Below are 13,093 nucleotides of genomic sequence, written 5' to 3' on the forward strand. Positions count from 1 at the left end.
CCAGAAGCATTATATTTTTCCCATCCGAGTTTAAATAGCTTTCACTTTCGGTTTCTCTGCAGCTCATGCCCACCATTTTCTGCCCTCTCCAGGAGACTCCATGCTGTCACCATTTGCTGAACGTTCTCATGGAGTTTCCCCTGCTTGCAGCTCATCCACACGTCCTTTCAGTGAATAAAGTATATTAATATTTCCTGGTAATCCTGTTTATCATGGCCTTGATGTGTGGCAGAAACTCTCAGGATAAATGCTTAATTAGAGTGCGTGAAAAATTTTCCTGAGGGAATTTGACTGGCTGGTCAAGAGAGTTATTTAATTGTACACAGCTCTGATCCAGATCCCCTGGTCTGATACAATATAAAGCCTCTCCATTCCTCTGGCTTCATAGGGCCCTAGAACTGAAAGGAGCTCTGAGGGATCATGGCTGCCAGCATGGATGCAGTCTATGGGTAACACAGTTAAGCTGTATTTTAGAAGAAAAAGAAGAAGAAGAAGAGTTTGGATTTATATCCCCCCTTTCTCTCCTGTAGGAGTCTCAAAGGGGCTTACAATCTCCTTGCCCTTCCTCCCTCACAACAAACGCCCTGTGAGGTAGGTGGGGCTGAGAGAGCTCCGAGAAGCTGTGACTAGCCCAAGGTCACCCAGCTGGCATGTGTGGGAGTGCACAGGCTAATCTGAATTCCCCAGAGAAGCCTCCACAGCTCAGGCAGCAGAGCTGGGAATCAAACCCGGTTCCTCCAGCTCTTAACCTCCTACGCCACTGCTGCCCCGACTTATTTTAGCTCTTACTTCTATGCTATGTGTATGTGTGGGTTTTCAATACTATAGTTTTCAATACTACAAGATTTTGTCTAAACAAAGTGCACCCTCCCCGTGTGGAGGATCACAGTATTTAAAATAAGGTTGCCAGCTCCAGTTTAGGAATTCCTGGAAAGTTGGGGGTACAGCCTGTGGGGTACAGTGTTTGAAGAGAGGAAGGAATTCTGTGGAATATAATTGCCATACAGTTCACCTTCCAAAATAGCAATTTTCATCAGGAGAACTGGTTTCTATCTTTTGGAGATCAAAGGTAATCCTGTAAAATATCCAGGCCCCTACTGGAAGTTGGCAAGCTTAATTTAAAATATTGGGGATCTAGGAACCCCATTGGTGTGCATGTCCCCCACATGAAGGAATGGTGCACTTTTCTGGGGCCCAAAGATCCAGAAAAGCCATGTTGTCCAGGCTGAAGTTTCTTATTACCATAAATAAAAACCTGAGGATATGCTTGAAGATATCTGTAAATGCTTATGTCCTTGTATCTGTGTTAGCTGTTGTCTAGACCTGTTGTGAGATTTGCTGGAGCCAAACAGAAGCAGAATTAAAGAAAAAGAATCTCAGACAACATTCTGAACTGCTCACCCTAAGGCCTTTCTCTATATTAGAGACAGTGAGCTTGTGCAGTTAAACTAGGATCAGAGAGACAGAGAAATTTGTTTTCCTCCATCTGACATGATTAATTACATCTAGAACTACAAGTCCCAGAGCTCTTTGTGCAAAGGCCGAAAGGGAAGGACTTTACAAATATCCCAGAGATTTTTCTGAGCATTTTTCTGAGGGGGAAAAATTAAAAACAAAACCAAAAAAACCACGACTTCTTTGCAAAAAGAAAATGAACTACCCCACTTGTATAATTAAATGTGATATACAAGAAACAATTGCAGCTAATGAAATATGCTTTCCTGTATGAATTTTTAGCACACTGCTAGAGATTGTGGCAGAAGCTGAAACAAGTTTCTACAAGCTAAGTCATCAGCAACTGCAGGTGTTAAAGAATGGTTAAGCCACCTGTAAAATTGCCTACTATTGGTTGGGAAATTCCTGGAGGTTTGAAGGAGGAGCTTGGGGAGGGCAGAGCTTGAAAAGAGGCGGGACCTCGGAGTATAATGCCATCGAGCCCACTCTCCAAAGCAGTCATTTTTTTCTCTGTGGGAACTGATTTTTGCAGTCTGGAGATCAGTTGCAATTCCAGGAGAAATCCAGCCCCATCTGGAAATGTGACAGCTTACCATCTTGCCATCTGGTCTATTGAGACTTGCAAGAAAAATTGACTTGGGTGGAGGTGCTAATGCATAATTTTGCAATTAAAAATCCAGAAATTTTTTTTAAAATGTTTGCAGCCCTGTTGATTCATAAGAAAACAAGACATTCAGAACAGAGGCATAATGGGGGGGGGGATGGCACCTGGGGACAATGCCTCCGGGCAGCCCCCCATGCCCCCATGCTTAGGGGTGGGGCTCAAGGGTGGGGGCGGCTCAGATGGGCATCGCAGTGGCAAGCTGGCTCCTGGGCCACATGCCACCCTGGCCTCACTGCAGGCTGCCTCCTGCCATTCCCAGGGCCTGGGGAGGGCAAAAGCCAGCTTGCAGTGAAGCCAGGGGGGCCAGGCTTAGGGGGCTGCTTGCCACTGAGCCCCACCTCCTGCCTCCCTGCAGCCAGTTTGGCGTGGGGGAGGTGGGTGTGATTTTGTGCCCCCCCGCCATTGCACCTGGGATCATTTGACCTCCTGTCCCTATGGGCGGTACACCACCGATTAAGAATAATTTCTTTTTAGTTACCAAAAAATTACAAATAATTAGCAGTCTTGTAGCACTCTCAGGCTAGGTGTTATTATTAAGCAAAAGTAATGAAGGACATTTTTCAGAAATGCAGAATATAAAGCATTAATTTCAGAAATTTAACATTTTTTCATGAGTCATGAGACTATGTTTGGCATAATTGATTCTGGTATGTGGATGCAGGGGTGTGTGGGTGGGGGATGGGATGTATTACGAATTCCTAGGGGCCCCAAAATAATGTTCAGAGCTTTTTGGCAAGTCAAACAACATGGTCTGCAGATGATGAAACAAGTTTGGTTTGGGAGTGGGGGCAACCAAAAAAAGGGTCTAAATAGACAAGAGGCACTGTGCTGGCCACATGTTCATCCATTCAAAAAAAAATGTAAACACTGGCCTATTCCGCATAATACAAATAAAACTTTTTTCAAGATGAAAATTAAAGCATTTTCTGCACAGCTTTCTCCCTAAAGTATCTTGAAAATGATTTATTTCCTCCTCAACATGTTTAATTTGGAAACGCTAAAATAGCGGTCTTTTTGGCAGAATGTTTTGAAAATGTTTCCAGCTTGCTGTGCTGAGAACAGGAAATGCCATCTGATTTTGAACCTCTCACTTTCATTTTCTCCCCTGTTTTCCACCCACCGCCCACCATTTTCTGCCACTTCAGTGATCTTCTGTGCTGTCCGCTATTTGCTGAAGTTTCTCAGGGACATTTACTCATCTGGCATCATTGCTATCTGCCATTTTCATAATTAATGGAAGTATTGCTTGCCAATTGTATGAACTTTTTTTTAACCTTTTTCCTTTCTGTGAGGTATCTTCGAAGCTATGGAGACACAATACGAGAATCAGCAACATGCACAAATTTTGAGTCTCCATAGCTTCACAAATACCTCACAGCACACAAAATTAAAAAATTGGAAAGAACCATTGCCACTGAAAACACTTAAGTTTTCAGCGCTATGTGGACAAAAAAGCCAAAACGTTTTTTTTTGTACTTTATTGAAAAATATTAAAATACAAGTTGTACATTCGGATTTTAGCTTTGTTCATTCATCCATTTCATATAATTAAAAATTTGTTGGCTCCCTTAATTGGGAGTTTCAAGTATACAAATTCTTTAATCAAAAGACTTCACTCCTGACTGGAGCGTTCTACAATAAACTCAAATATGTGGAAATAATATACTATAAGTCTGCATTCCGTAATTCTTTCATAACATAATATATGACTACCATGTATTGTCCAAGGCCCGGAAACCACACAGCGCCCAAAATATGACTACCAGTCGGATTTTCGTTATTCAAATAATTATGTTATATATTCTACCTACTTACTTATTTACAATCTATAATATAATTTTATACATTTATTCTAAGCTTATTCTATCTATTTTTGTCCATTTGGTAATATGATTTGAGATATTCTTCCAATGGCTTCCATTCCAGTTCTTTCTTTCTTGTTTCTTCTTCCTGTAATGAGAGTGAAATGCGTTCCAAGTCCATAAAGATATATATTTTTTCAAACCATGCCTCCATGTTTGGTATCTTGTTAGATTTCCATTCCGATGCGATCAGCATACGTGCAGCTGTTATAAGATAGGTAATCAGCTTTGTATACATTGTAAGTTTCCTATCTTTAAATAAACCTAACAAATACACTTCCGGTTCCATTTTGAATTGTATTTCCAATATATTTTGTAAATGATTGTGTATTTTAGTCCAGAATCTTTTTATTCTTTTGCAATTCCACCATAGATGTATATATGTTCCTGTCTCCTCCCCACATTTCCAACAGGTCATTGGATAGGTATTATCCATTTTGGCAACAATTATGGGGGTTAAATACCATCTGTGGATTACTTTATAAATATTTTCTTTAACATCTGTGCATATTATAGACGTATGTGCTCTTTTCCAAATTAATTCCCAGTCATCTAAATTTATGTTCCTACCAATATATCTGGACCACTGTAGCATAGATGATCTAACCAATTCATCTTCCGTCTCTAAGTCTAATAAATATATGTAGATTCTACCAATTAATTTTTTCCCAATATTCATAATTTCGTCCAATTTAGAGGGTTTTTTCGTAAAGCCCCACAATTTATTGTCACTTCTAAAATAATCTGTAAGTTGTACGTAGGTATACCAATCGCATGTTTTATTAGCAATTATTATATTTTCTCTATCTTTTAGAATTGGTTTCTCTATGTCAAAAAGTAATAGTTCCTTATAGGTCGGCCATTTTATTTCTTTTGACCAACCTTTCAAGTTTAAAGCCTCCAACCTTGATACCCATAGTGGTGTGGCCCTATAGAAGTCAAACCTATATCTATCCCAAACTTTTATTAAGGATCTAAAAAAGCCAAAACGTTTTTAAAACGTTTGCAAAAGTTTTTACAAAGTTACAACTGTGTCTACCAGTAGTGTCTTGTGTCTCATTCAAACAGAAGGGGCTGGCACAACAGCACCCCTGCCTCTAACAGCTGTGAATAAAATTGTCTGAGGAATATCCAAAGGCGGCGGAAAATCTTTCATAGACCTTACCTGGTTGTTTGTTCCCCTTTATTCTGCTCAAAGCCTTTCCAAGCACAAAATTTATCCTGCTTACCAAGTAGGTTTCAGTGGGCAATGAAATCACTGAGGCAGAGTGAAAGCTTATCACAAGAGTTAAGGAAGACAAATCCATGTTGCCAATGCACCCATTTTGCAATTTCACCCGGACGCTTTCTGCTTGGATTCCACTTTTGCTTGTATTGGCGGTACAGGTTTAACATTTATACTGTTTCTAACAATGCATTCTAACAACAAAGCAGTCCTCAGAATATCAAGAGTCTTATCTTACTCAATTGTTTCAATAAGACCAGAAGTTCACAGCTTCGGGGATAAAAAGTGATGCTTTAGCATCATTTGTATATCTGAACCACAGTCACCCACTTGACCTCTTCTTGGAGGCTAAATTATTGATTGTTTCTGCTTTACTGTAAGATTTTTATACCATCTAGACCAGTGATGGCGAACCTTTTCAAGACCGAGTGCCCAAACTGCAACTCAAAACCCACTTATGTGTCGCCAAGTGCCAATATGGCATCTTAACCTGAATACTGAGGTTTTCTCCCGGTCTCCCTTCTCCCGGCTCCAACACACACGCCGCCTCTCCTGGCCGCAGCAGGCCGCTCGCCCTCTGCCGCCCGCTTCCCTCTCCAGGCAGGGGACCGGCCCAGGTCTTCTCCCTCCGGCACCAGCGGCTGCTCGCTTCCACTGCCAGGGCCTCCTGCCTGTGTGCCTGCTGTGCTGAGTCTGCTCGACTTGGTACTGCAGCCTGAGGCAGCAGACTCAGCAGAGCAGGAACGCAGGCAGGAGGCCCTGGCGGTGGAGGCGAGCAGTGGCAGATGCAGGGGTGGGGAGACCCGATCCCCTGCCTGGAGAGGAAAGTAGGTGGCAGAGGGCAAAGCCGCGGTGGTGGTGTGTGGGGGACCCATGGGGGCAGCTGCGGCTGCCCTGCCGGCTGGCGGCTGCTGCTCCGGGGTGGCCCGCCCGGGCGGGGCGTTGCTCACGAGTCGCGATTGGTGTAGAGGAAGTAATGCTTCCCAATAAAAGCTTTGCAAACAAAGGCCTTGCAGCAGACACTCGGGAGAAAGCCCCCTCCCGCATCGGACAGCTTGAGCCTCTCAGTTGCAAAGACCCTGTGGCCTCACCTCACATTCCTTCGGAACTTCCCTGTCTTCCTGCTCTGGGCCTCTGGAGATAGAACAGGGTGGAACAAGGGGAATGCCCCATAAGGCCGTGCAGGAAGGGAATGCCCTATAAGGCAGTGCAGGAAGGGAACACCCCAGAAGTCAGTGGGGTTCTCCGCTGCTCTTTCTCAGAGGCCCTTTCTGGCACCTCTGATGGACCAACCAAGGCAGGGCAAGGGGGGAAGGGGGAAGGGGAGATTCGGCACTCGCGTGCCCAGCAAGAGGCCATAGGTTCGCCATCACTGGTCTAGACTTAAAAACAATCAGGGAGACACATAGGCAGATCCCACACGGGCCAAAAACAGCGGTGTGAAAACGGTGTAAAAGGGTTTAAAACGGTGTAAAAGGGTCCACACTGTTTTCACACCGTTTTCACACCACTGTTTTTGGCCCATGCAGAATCCACCAAAGAGAAAGGAAAGTCCTGGAAAACACAAACACTGGCTGCATATGTTAAAAACAAAGCAAAAGAAGCAAATGAACAAACAAAACACCAGAACTTTTAAAGGAGACCTGTTTATAACACTACTCTCTTATTTGAACCTTTCTGCTAGAGGCAGGAACATCAGAAAATCCCAGGAAAAGCCTTGCTGTCTTTCTATCAAGGTAAGATCTGCAGGGCTCTTTGTCAACAGTTCTCACCAACCTCAGATCTGTTCTGACACAACCTCCTTCCTTTAAGGAGGACAAAGAATGACTCTGGAGAAAAGCAGGATAATATTTTGACAGCACACCTTAGGGGGAGGTTGGTGTGTTCTGAGTTTACCTCATGTAAAAAACACTGTGTAGACTTATTGTACATCTTCTACCCCTATCTCCAGTCAATAAAATCTGAATATATAAGAAGGACATCCCCCACCCTCAGCCTCCAGAGGACAGGAAGAAGAGAAAAGTTACACCCCATCCTCTGCTACTACAGTATTTAGTCCAATGCAGGACTAGGACTTTTTTCCACGTATGATGGTAGAAGGCAAGAGAGGAACAGAAGTGGTTTGCCATTGCCTATCAGGGCCATCTTAACAGCATTACAGGCCCCATGGACAAAGCAATGCATGAGACACATACATTCATGTGTGGTTGCAGAGGTGACCATGATACTAAATCAGAGGCAAATGCCAATGTCCATTTGTTATAATGAAAATTAACATTAGTATTGTTCATTATCTTTAGTAAAACATGCTAAATATGCATTTTCCAGTAACAAATATTTATAGTTTAATTTAGTATTTATTTAATTATTGACAGCAAGTCACAAGATACATAAATTAGCTTGGGGCTCCTATTCTTATGGGGCCCCTGGGCAACTGCCCATGTGCTAAGATAGCCCTGTTGCCTGTCTCTGCACAGCAAACCTGGACTTCCTTAGTGGTCTCCCATCTAACCTAGGCCAGTTGTGCTTAGCATCTGAACTCTGACCAGATCGGGTTAACCTGGGTCATCCAGGTCAGACCCATGCCGTTGTGCCATCGAAAGCAAAAGAAGCCAATGCCTCACATTCACATACAAGCTACAGTTGTGTCTTTTTGAGTAAATATGGTACATACTTTGGTTGCAGCTTTTCTACATCAGAGATAGAATACACAACATTCACTTGGGTAGTTTAACCATTGGGTCACATGAGCCCTGAGCAAATAATCAAAATCTATACTAGGCATGGAGTATGTAGCAGGTTTGGCGTGGAAGATTCTATCCCAACTTCTATGCATTTATAGTATTGAATGTTATACACAGATAGCCTGTCTTCAAATCATGTGCAGCCTTTGTGCAAGACACTGCTTTTAGGGAAAGATACATTCATATGGCTCATTCATGCAGATACACAGTGCCCAAGATACATCAGCCCATAGGCAGAGGCATAGCTGGGCCAGAGTGCGCCCGGTGCATACTCTGTGTTTTCTGCCCCCCCCTCCACGGCGTCCTGCCCCTCGCCCCCCTTACCTTAGTGCAGGCTGGAGAAGCAACCTGTTCCCTTCAGACTGAAAACGGCCCGGTGGGAACTACACTTCCCATGAGACCCTGGGGCTCACAAGCAGTGGTGGGATTTAAATAATTTAACAACCGGTTCCGGTGATGGGATTAAAATCATTTTACAACTGGTTCTGCCGAAGTGGTGCGAACCTGCTGAATCCCACCTCTGCTCGCAAGGTCTCCTGGTGACAGGGGAGAGTGAGGAGTATTGGAATCCTCCCTAGTGGGTGGCCTTCTTTGATACATTGATCCTGTGGAATTTGGGATGGCAAACGCACCTGAAGTATAGGTAATATCCTTCCCAAATACCACCTCTTTCTATTTCAAGTGTTGATTTCAGGCTTCAGGGCTGCCTTTAGTTCTGGAACCTCATACACAGAGATGAAAATACTGGCCTTTTTAATTTTGTTAGAGAGAAATTTAAAAGGGAGAGCTCTGACCATTAATTGCAATGAACAGTGTTGCTTTCAGAAGCTTAAATTGTTGAACACGAGGCTTGGGGAGGGGTGGCTTAAAACCTTTAACCCTAGTCTGTCCCTATACTCCTCGTTACCCAACATTGCATTGTTCTGGGTCCTGGATTTTCAGTGTGAACCACTTGGTCTCTGTGCCTAATTCACAGGGAAGAGTGCAAACAGTCTTTTGTCCCCAAACACCCACAGCCTGTGTGGAGACCTCTGGGCATCAATTAAATGGAACAACCAAGTAGAGAAGTTCCAGCTGAGCAAACATCAGGTCAAAGCCCACAGAGCTTTAATGGGGATTTGGAGAACCAGTATTGCTTTACATTTCTTCCCCTTATCCAGTGAATGGGGTTTCAGTTAATCTGCTTTAGCTCTGCTTACAAACAAAGCAGGAAGCCGTGACAAGTCCGGTATGGCCTTTGTGCTGTTTGTTAGAATTACCAATCCCCTTAAGGGTGGGACTGATGTCTGGCACGATCAATACCTTTGTTGGCCTTTAATGTTGCAAACCAGGCAAAGTAACTTTGGCATGTAGAGTGTATAGACATAGTCACAGAGTAATTAATTATGCTCCTTTTGCTGCTCTCCAAGCTTTAAGGACTGCCACTGAAGTAATTAAAATACATTCACAGAAGTAGCTTGTTTGCAGTATTGACCTGCCACTCTCTTGTTTGCACTGGGCATATTTGTCTCGATTCAGAAATGGGCAGGAATCATGACTTGCTCAGCATCCTGAGAACAGCAGTACTGGGGAGCTTGGTTTTAAAATATTCTCCTTTTTTGTGGTAGAAACTTGATGAAAATTGTGCCATTTGTTTTGTTGTGGGTAGTTGTTTTTTGAACTGATGTGGCTTATCCTATTGTTGCAGTAAACATTATTGAAAGTAACTATACAGGTGTGAGATTGGGCTGTTTTCCCCTACTCCTGTAATCCCCCTTTCCCCCTCTGAACATGGGCAAAAATGCAGGCTGATAGTAATCACGCTGGGCCCATTCCACACAGCACAAAAAAGACATCTGTGGAATGTCTTAAAAAGAGGCAACTTCTTTTCCCACCACACACCCTAAATAAGATGTCCTGAGGATGTTTTTAAAAGAGGCACCTTCTAGTTTGCTTCTGTATTTGTGACCATTATGACATCCTTTTGATGGCTTAAAAAAAATTATGCATGCGCAGATACAAAGATACGGAGACACGAATCTCAGCAGCCATGACAATTTCCCCACTCTCTGGGCACTTCCTGGTTGGATGTTAGCAATGCCTGTAATCTCATTAGCTGAAATTGCTGACCATGTCCCCCACTTTGTCTATTGGTCAGCACACACACAAAGTAGAAGCGATTATTAAAATCAGTTTCCTGTTGCCATGCCAGTTGCCAGTTTCACTGATTCTCTGTAGTTAACAGAGATCTTTGCACTATTTTGGGAAATGGAGCTGGAAGAACTGCTGTTGCTGGTTTTGTTGCAGCTTCTCCTTCTGATGCAGGAGAGTCTGCACATGTGTATGGAGTTCCACCACTGAATGCAGGTCTGGAGACTAGAACTGCTTCAGCCACCAGCCCCACCAAGGAGTGCAGGTACTAGGTGGATCGCCAGAGCAAGGTCAGCTCTTGTTTGTGCCAGCAGCCACCTCTCATCTTGGAGAGCCAAGCACAATTGTTTCATCCTGGCAAGTGTTCCTAGCCAGTTTTGCTACTGGGTATACCCCAGGAGAACTCAGTGGTGGGACAACCATGTGATGGGCTTCTGGGGAAATAACCTAAGAATGACCAAGTGCACCTTCTTGCACCATGCAGTCCTAGTTGAGAAGTGGGTGGCCATTGCCTTGTGGAACTTTGTACTATGTATTATTACCATCTGCTTCCCCACCAGTTTGGAGTATCCACAGTTGGTAAGATGGTCATGGAGGTTTGTCTGGCCATTGAGACAGAGCTCTTCAAAAATTCACTCTAGCATGTCTGGGCCCATAACCCTTTTGCTAGAGAAGGATTACTTTGTAACATTTTTGAAACACAAGAATAAAACAGTACACAGACAGGCAGTTTACATCTTTCCTGAAGAGAATATGACACACTGACAGTTGAAATGGCACCAGAGGGGGGAGGGGGGTAGTTCTGGAATGAACATTCTGAGCAAAAAACCCTTTCCCTCCATAAACTGTAAACATTCTATGCAAATTAGGCCTCATTGCTTTTTCCAATGTTTGCAACATGGTGGGCAGACAGAGAATCCACCTAAAAAGGCAGTTGACAGGAGAATCAAAGTAGAAGGGAAGAAAGGCATGAGTGGGCTGCAAGATCAGGCAGGAGAATTAAGATGTCTCAAGAGCTGAATTCTGCACAGAACAGCAGGAGATGTCTTGCAGATGACTTGGTCAAAAAACTGTGCTATAAAGAGTCTTTTTTTAAAAAGCCTTGAGCAGAAATAAGGCATGCTGAGGAAAGTCTTCTCAAGTCATCTTTTTTGGTGTGTTTTTAGGATGTCTTATTTGGGCTGTGTGGAATGGTCATGGGACATCATGTATCCCTATAATGACCTCTTTTCCAGATCACTGTAGGGTTGCCAGCTCCAGGTTGGGAAATCCCAAGGGACTTAGGGGTGGAGTCTCGGGAAGGTAGGTTTTGGGAAGAGGAGGGTCATCAGTAGGGTATAATGCCATAGAGTCAACCTTCTAAAGCAACCATTTCCTCTAGAGGAATTGTTCTCTGTAGTCTGGAGATCAGTTATAAGTCTTTGAGATTTCTAAGCATCACCTGGAGGTTGGCAGCCTTGTGTAAAGCTACAGTTTGGTACTGCAGGCAAAAGAAGACATTTTTAAAAGGGCTTGGGGGAGCAAAGGTACAGCCCAGAGAGCTGACCCATGCTATCTTGGAAGTACGACTTAACTCTGCCCCTCTTCCTGTGAAGACTACAGAGGTAGAGTCCAGGTGAATATGCCACCCACAACCACTGTGCAATTCATTCCTTAAAGGAGAGAAAAGAAGGTTTTGTTTTTCTCTAGATTAATGAGGGAAGCTTTAAGAATATCATGAGTCAGGCTTAAAATGAGCACAATGTCATTAGGACATTATCTTTTAATCTGGGGACTTCCTGCTCATCATAAATGGAAAAAAAACCACTGAGGGAAAAGTTTTATGTCAGAATAAGTGGTTCATGTTGAATTTCTTCTTGTTAACTGCATTTCCAGGTGGATTCTTTCAGGAAATGAGTTGACAATTCTTAATGGCAAGAGAACAAACACTCTTTGCTGACAATAGATTCCTTTAAAATTCTATGTTACTGTGATAGCCGATTCCTTATGACATATCAAGGGAAACTCTCCGGTGCAAACCTTGGACAAATAGAACTAAATAATACTAATATTCATATGAAATTGTTTCTGATCATGCAACATGATCTACATATGTAGTTTCAACTAGTCTTACAACAACCTTGTAGCATAGAATGGTACAATAAAAACGTTATCTGACATTCATGGGGAATCTATGGCATATGGCAGGTATGAAATGTGCCCTGGGCACCACTTGAAGGTGGACACTATTTCTCACCAAGCCATCTGTGTGAACTGCCATGCCATCTGTCTGCCTCACCTCACTCAACCAGCTGTCTTGATCCTTCGCGCCCCTCAACCAGTGCTCACCCCATGTTGAGCTGAACTTCAGAAAGACGCTCTCACTGCCCTGAGTCAGCCACAAGGTGCACAACTGGCTAGCAGGAGGACTGACCCCTGGGTCGGGAACTCGATGGGTGCGTTGACTCTGAGAGGCATGCCAACACCATAGGCACTACTTTCCATAGATATGCTTCTGTGGGGAATGGGGGTTTCTGGATAATTCTATGTGCTGGATCTTTAGGCTTATTGCTTGGCTCCCTCCCTCTTACCAGAGAAATCTACAGCAACCCCATCCCTTTGGGAATGCCATAGTGACATGATGGTGAGAATTTAATCCTTCTGCCTAAGCCACAGGGTTATCCTTTGCAGCAAGCAGCCAGCTGGACCAGCTGCCCAGAAGCCCTCCATCAGGGCTGACTCTCAACAGCTGGAGGCAGGCTGAGAGGAAAGAAGGCATCTGAGGATAACATCAGCTTGCAGTGCCAACTATCACAATCCTAATAATGGCTACAGGTGACAAAGACAGGAGTGAAACATATCTGCAGATACATGATGAGCCTGAAGGGGAGGATGCTGGTTAACAGAGGTATAGCGAAAGGAAACTATGTCTGGGGCAATGGTGCCTGATTTTGCGCCCCCCCCCCCCCCCACAGTAGCCATCCCTTCCCCCCTGCGCCGACCTGGCTCGCATCAGTTGAGTCAGCACGGGGAG

This window comes from Sphaerodactylus townsendi, linkage group LG05, assembly GCF_021028975.2.
Source record: "Sphaerodactylus townsendi isolate TG3544 linkage group LG05, MPM_Stown_v2.3, whole genome shotgun sequence".
In the NCBI taxonomy this organism is placed as follows: Eukaryota; Metazoa; Chordata; class Lepidosauria; order Squamata; family Sphaerodactylidae; genus Sphaerodactylus; species Sphaerodactylus townsendi.